This window comes from Cygnus olor, chromosome 21 (genome assembly GCF_009769625.2).
Source record: "Cygnus olor isolate bCygOlo1 chromosome 21, bCygOlo1.pri.v2, whole genome shotgun sequence".
NCBI lineage: Eukaryota > Metazoa > Chordata > Aves > Anseriformes > Anatidae > Cygnus > Cygnus olor.
This window is the reverse complement of record NC_049189.1, coordinates 3,510,052-3,517,070: the sequence shown is the minus strand read 5'-3', so window position 1 is coordinate 3,517,070 and position 7,019 is coordinate 3,510,052. Positions and strand designations below refer to the sequence as shown.

General features: G+C 59.3%; 1 long non-coding RNA gene across 1 annotated transcript; it reads left to right on the top strand.

The window, feature by feature from the left end:
• Nucleotides 1–592: 592 nt before the first annotated feature.
• Nucleotides 593–6,602, top strand: LOC121058340. Its single transcript, XR_005814176.1, has 3 exons — nucleotides 593–840; nucleotides 937–984; nucleotides 5,264–6,602. It is a non-coding gene; the product is annotated as an uncharacterized LOC121058340 (long non-coding RNA).
• Nucleotides 6,603–7,019: the final 417 nt, after the last annotated feature.

Below are 7,019 nucleotides of genomic sequence, written 5' to 3'. Positions count from 1 at the left end.
ACACCTTCCTTTGTGGGGATTTCTCCCTCCGGTGAACCAGAAACCCTTAACACATCCGCTCCCGATGTGCCCCCTTCTGCTGCTCATTAGGGGCCGTGGCGGGGGCGCCCGGGGCTCCGTGACACCCCCTGCAAGCGTAGGGACAGCCACCTGCTTGTGGTGGTCCTCTGCCCAAAATCCCATGGAAAAATGAAGGACGGGGGCACCCAAAGCCCCCCCCAGCCCCTGCTGCCGCTGCTCCATCACCTGTCCAGAGAGGTCCTGGTGGCATCACCTCTCCTGGTGGTCCCAGGAATAATTTAGGGGGCTGAGGATGGAAAGGAGAGCCTCCCCTCCTCTTCCCCTTGCCCGACACAAAAGGAAAGTGGTCTTAAGCCCCAGGCTCCCTTCTGCCCGGGGACAAAAGCCCCGGGCTACTTTCAGAGGAGCGAGGGCCTCGCTGACAGCTCCGATTGTTGCAGCCCTGCGGCAGCAAGGCCGCCCCCACCCCTATTAATGATGCTAATTAGAAACCACGCAGGGCAGCCTCCTGGGGGGGGGGGGGGGGGAGTGAGGGAGTGAGGAGAGAGGAGAGAGGAGAGAGGGGTGGGCTCTGCATAATTTATTCTCCCTTAATCTCATTAAGGAGGGGAGAGAGAGAGCATCAGGCAGAGTGTGGGAATGTGGTGTAGGGGGGATGCTGCCCGGTCCTTGCTCAGCACCCCTCGTGGGTCCAGGACCCCACACTGCTCAGCATCCTCAGCCCTGCAGGTAGGGGCAGGGAGGAGCTGGGAGCTGGGCCCTGAGCCCTCCTCGCAGCTGCTCCTTATCCTGCTCGCCCTGGAGGTGGGGATTGAAGAGGTAAAAGTGCCCCAGCCCAATGGATATGGGTGTGGGGCAGGGGAATGGGCTCTGACCTGGTGCCAGCAGCAGCAATTTTTATCTCAGGCATTTCAGAAAGTGCCTGGTGCAACGTTACCAGCGGATGTCCTGAGGAGAGGCAGGGTAAGAGCAGAGAGAAATGAGGAAAATGCATAATTCTTATTTTTGCCTTCACTTTTTACCTTTTTTAAGAAAAATTCCTTCTGCTCCTCAGCCTTGGCTGCCCAGGACCTCTCTGTTCTGGGACAAGGGAATGTGATGGCCTCATGTCCCATCCCCATGGCAGCTGGGGGCAAGGGGTGCTGGGGTGGGCTGTCTTTTTGCATCGCACCCACTTTTCATCCGCCCTGACCCATGCAGCAGGGCTGCTGGTGTGGGGCAGGGGCAGGGACGTGGGGGGCTCTGGCCCTGCAGGCAGGGATATTGCGGTGCTGTGAATCCCCCTCGTGGCCCGTGGAGGGGGCTGTGAGAACCACATCCTCTGGAGCAGGAAAAAAAAAAAAAAACATCGCCATTCCTCCCCTCCGCTGACCTGGAAATTGTGAACATGTTCCTGGGGCCCGTGGGTCAGCAGCAGCGCTGCCTGGGTCGCCGTGCTGCGTTGTGCCAGAGGGGGATTAACCACCTGCTCCCAGCCCTAACCCCAAAAGGGGGTGAGGGTGGCTCCTCTCCTCTCCCCGTGCTCCTGCTCCATGGGCAGGTAGCTGGGGGCCGTGTGCACAGTGCTGGGGCATGCTCCTCGTCTTGCTTTGCATCCTTTTCTTGCACTGCTCGGTGTTTGCACCGAGGTATTTAGGAGAAGCGTGGACGTGGCACTAAGGGACGTGGCTTAGTGATGGGACCTGGTGATGGTTGGACATGGCGACCCTGAAGGTCTTTTCCAGGCGATTCAATCAGCAGGTCCAAAGCCTTTCTCTGTAAGAGAGGATGCTGCAAACTGGCTCCAGGTCCAGGCAAGGACACCTCTGATTTCTCTTAGCCTGCTGCATGGCTTTCCCTGCTCTGGAGCCGCATGCCTGCGTGGCCGCGGGGCTGAGCATCCTCCGAGCCCGAGGCCTGAAAGGGCTTCGGCAGGACAAAGCGCACAGCGAGGTGGACGGCTGAGTGGGAAACGGGCAGCTCCTTTGTGCGATTAAAAACGAGCTGCGAGCTCCCTGCAGCCTCTGATGCTGAGCAGGGAAGCGTGGAGAGACAGGGGCCTTGGCTCCGCTCTGCGGGTCCCGCAGCAGCCCTGGCAGCGCTCCCTGGAGCTGGAGCCGTCCGTGGGGCAGCGTGTGCCATTTCCCCAGCTCCCCGTGCATCCGGAGCGCACGGAGGGGATGGCTCCGAAGCCAAGGGACACCCCCGCAGTCCCCCAAAAGCAAACAAAAATAATGCGTGCGCTGAAAAGCTTTAATCAGACCCTGTGCTTGCACGCTCAGGATAACCTCAGGCTATTTGATGCAGATGGGCTGGAACTTCGAGGGATCAGACCTGCAGCTACTCGGGAAGGCTCGAGGTTTTCCTTGATGGGTTTGTGTGTGCCACGCACACTGCCACCCTCAGCCAGATCTGCAGGGGAGACGCAGTGCCTGCTCACATCCAGGCGGTTTGGAGGCTCTCAGAAGCATCTCTTGCTCCTCCCAAGCTAGCACAGAGGCCAGCAAGCACGGCTGGGGTGTCCGTCCGTTGCGTGGAGTGTCCGCCTGTCCCCCAAAATTTGGTGTGCTCAGCCCAGCGGGGGCACGCAGGCTCCTGCTGCCTGGCACCAGCTGTGCAGCAGGGAGGCAGACGAGGCCAGGAGCCCTCAGCTCTGGAAGGATTTGTGCACCGAACCCTTGAGCAGCTGCTGAAAACCACCCAATGGGTATGGGACAAACAGGACTCTGGAGAAAGCTTGTGTGCCTGGGCGCAGGGAAAGGGAGAGCCACAGGGACAGCCAAGGCAGGAGTAGGGGACAACATCTGTGCGCGAGGGGCTGCTGCAGCTGCTGCCTCGCCCGTGAAAGAGCCCCGTGGCTCCATCTGGTTCGGGGACAAGCCCTGGTCTTATGGAAACACATGGCCGACATCTGGGGAAACAGGAAACGGCGGCGAGCGGTGTCCCAGCAACGCCGCGTCCCGCTGCCCGGTCCCCCACCGGCACGGCCATGGGATCGGCAGCTCGGGGAATTCAAAGCACAAGGCCAAGGCGACTGATGGATGGCTCGGGTTCAGTGGGGAGGGATATGATTAATAAGTGTTATGGCCCCTTTGTTCCCGCTGCGCGGCTGTCAGCGCGGGTTAGCTCTGACGGGCGCTTTGATGACTCTATGCCCATGAGCGAGCCACCGCCGTGATGAATCTCAGCCAGCAGAATAATATCTGCTCCGGACCCGTTCTTGTCTCCCGGGGACAATAGCGGGGCCAGGCTGCTTTGTGAGGGGTGTGGGATTTGGGGTTGGTAGCAGAGGGCTGATTTTCTCCTGCACGGGCAGCTCCGCGCCGCTCGCCTCCGTCTCGGGCATCGCCCCCCTCGCGGGACGGTCAAGTGTGCCAGGGAGGGGAGAAGGGTAAAGAATTGTGGCTTTTTCTTAGAAATGTGAACACAGGGGCTTTCAGGCTGGCACGTCGCCACGGTCTGGAACTGACGGCGGAGCGCTTTGTGCCAAATGTTGGCGTTTTGCAACCCAAAGCGCTCTCTTTGGGCACCGCGCACTCTGGCAAGGGGCACGCGCGCGCTGTGACGGTGCCTTGTGAGCTGGGCTTTGGAGAGCTCTGCTGCTGGTTCCTTGGGGCTCTGCGGGGTAGATGTGTACCTTCCCTGTGCCTCAGGGTGTTTGGAGGTACTGGACACTTTTTGGGACAGGGCAATGCTGCTGGGGGTACTTTGGCTCCCCTCCGGGGGCTGCTGCAACCTGCAGCATCCTTGCCAAAGCTGCGCTGTGACGAGCGCTTACCGCACCAGCAGGAACCTTCTTCCCAGAGCTCTGTCCCGCTGTTCAGGACAAAACGACTTCTGAAAGCGGAGCTCGGCTGCATTTTCCTTCTGCGCTGACCTGGATAAAGCAGGCTCCCTCCCTCCACAAAGCGGCGAGCAGCTCCGGCAGCGCAGAGGGAGGGGAGGCTCAGCCGGAGCTGTCCTAGCAGCATGGCTCATTGCCTCCGCCAGGCTGCCTCCTGCTGCCTGTCTGTCTGTCTGTCCTTCCTGATGTTTTAATAACCCACCTCTGGAGCTTCCTCCGTGCACCAAGCCACCAGGTTCATTTCAGCAGAACCGCTTTTTATTGCGTTGAGGGGGGGGGGGGGAGGGGGGGGAAATCAACACGCGCTCTGCCCGGAGGGATGCTCCCGGTGTCTACAACGAATTCAAGGAAGGGCAGCTTCCAACCCAGCCCGGCTTTTAGCCCGGGGGAGGGCTGGGGGATGCAGCCCCCTGCCCGGAGGGGGCTCTGCAGCCCACGCGTGCCCTCTGCCGGGGCTGCTGCAGGCGCTGCAGGTCGCTGCACCGCGCCTCTCCTCCGCCAGGGGCCACTTTGCGCTACCGTTTGGGGCCGCAGGAGGTGCGAGCACTTGGGTGGGTGTGCTGGAGTGCCCGTCCCACGCGTGGACGTCCTGCTGCGGGGCTGGATTTGCTTTTCTGCCTGCCCCCAGCTTCTCCCCACGCCTCGGTGCAAGCCAGCGAGCGATGGGGAAGGCGCCGTGCCACCTCCGGCACGGGCAGTGCCTCTGCACCACGGCAGCAGCGCTGTGCCCTGCGGGATAAATCCACCTGGGGATGCTCGGACGTGTGCCAACCCCCACCTAGGAATCCTTGGACACCTCTCCAACCCCATCACCAACTTGGTTTTGAGCTTAGTGGGTGTCAAAGGGTGCACAGAGAACCGAAAATTGGAGATGGGCCCCCAGCGGCTCTGGCTCTGCTGCAGCTCTCTTCCAGCCTGATGTGAGCCCAGAAGGCTCACCCTAACACAGGGCAACGGAGCTGGAAAAGCCCCCTCCTGCCTCATCTCTTTGGGAACCACAATCTGTGAGCAGAAGGCAGCTGGGCTGAGGTTTGCTTTGTGGCAGAGAGCCGTGCCCCAGCCCTCCCGGCTCCTAATTTCTCCTCCATCCTTTCCCCGTGCCACCGAACAGCCCCGTTAATTACTCAGGACCCGATCCCCTCGGTCCTGCCACTACGGCTGCACTGCAATAGCCACTCAATAACTCAATCCGGGTGAGTAATATCTAAGTGCTGCGTCTTGGCACCGTTATGGTTCCCCACTTGGTCGAGGTTTATGGCATTTCATTTCATAGAAGCTTTCCCGCTGCCAGAGCCTCCAGCCAGCCTTTTACTTTAACTGTATTAATTCTCCCGGGCCAGCCCCGCTCATATTGTGTTTTTTAATTGAACATTCTTTTCTTGTCTCACTTTTGCAAATTCAGCCTTGATTTCCTTCCAGTGTTGCGAGGAAGGAAAAGAATGAACGCGGCGGTGGCTGACCCGGGGCCGGCACCGGGCGAGGGTTTGGGGGAATGAACTGGAGGGTCCTGATGAGCACGAGTGGGAGGGAAACGTGGGGGACTTTGCTTGCTGAGAGCTTTGTCTCCTCTTGTCCAGACAGAGGCAGGCTCGTGCCAAGTGCCCTGGGAGCCCAGCACCATGGAGTTGCAGCTGCTTTTGGTTACAGCAGCTCCTTCTGGCTGGCCGCTGCGGGCGAAAACACATACTCCTCCTGACCCAGCACCAGGACTGGGGTTGGTTTCCCTCCGAAGCATCTCCCCTGGCTTTGCCAGCTTGTCCCCTGTGCTGCTGGGAGGTGAGGGGTGGCAGACGTCACCTCCAGCCCCCGTGGCTCCTGGTCTTTCCTCTGAGCTGGGAGAGAAACGCAGCTCAGGATGCAAAATCAGTTTGGGTTAAAGCTCGTTGTGAACCAAAGTGCTGTGGTTTGAGGTCCTGTAACCGTGGTGGATCAGTGATGGGAGAGGATTTCTAAGACTTATAAGCCCTTTTCTCTATGGTGGCTAGCACCAGCAGGCCTGATTTGGATGTGCTTGCTATAATTAGCATAAATGCTATTAATAATAGGGCCTTGCCAGGGAGAAGTGGACGGGCCATGCCAGCCTTCCTCAGGCTGAGGTCAGCCCTGCCATTGCTTCTCCTGCATCCATCAGCATCCACGAGGGAGACATTTCCTGCCTGCTGCAGGGAGATCCAGGGCACTGCTGGTTTCCAAAAGTGGATCTGACCAACTGAATTCAAAAGCCAAAACAGAAGAAATTGCTCGCAGCAAACCCTGCTTGACAAGATGAGAAGCAAGCCCGGGGTAAATCCTTGGTCCTGGGTTTGAACTTTGAATTGAATGGCTAAATCATGAGCAACGAGGCCAGTTAGCTTCCCTCACCTCCCCGCACCAAGCCTCTGGTCTTAAAACATCTGGCTCTGTTCCATTTCGGCCCTATTTTGGCAAGTTTAACTTTAATTGTGCCTTGTTTGCCACCCAGTAAATCAGACGGGGTTAACCCCGGGTCTAACAGCACCTTGTTCCCAACCCTCCTTATGGCTCTGGCAGGGGGTGGTGGGAGCCAGCAGCCCTCCCCTGCCCAGCCTGCCTCCCGTTTGGCAGCCGAGATGGTGCCTGCATCGATAGGGCCAGGACACGAGGAGCTGCTCAGCGCCGAGATCCTCACGCAGATCCGTTCGCCCTTGTGAACGGCCCGGCTCTTCAGCCAGGATTATGTGTCTGAACAAGCCCTCAGCTCTGGGAGCAGCTGTTTTCCAGCTATTGCCTAACAAAGAAAACTTTTATGACTGCAGGAAAAAAAAAAAAAAAGGAAAAAAAAAAAGCAGGACTTGGTTTCTCCGGAGCAGCCGTCTGGTTGGAGGGCGGCGGGGCTCAGCACCAGCGCCTCCGCAGCGCCCACCGCGGGGCTGGGCTGCTCCTCCCGTGGGGGGTCCTCTGCACGGTGGGGGAATTGATAATGCCTGCAGAGAGGGGACGGGCAGCATTGCGGAGAGGGGCTGAGCTGGCTCCTGGTGGAGCCCCTCGATGCCGTGAATTTCCTGAAAGCGTCCCCCTGTTTTCCCACTGCCTCGAGCACTGCACCCACCTGCCCCAAGCCGCCTCTGCTGTCGGAGTGCTAAAACCGCCTGCAAGGTTTGGTTCGTCACCATGGGGTCGTTGCTCTCCCCTTGCACAAACTTCAGCCTTTCCTCTT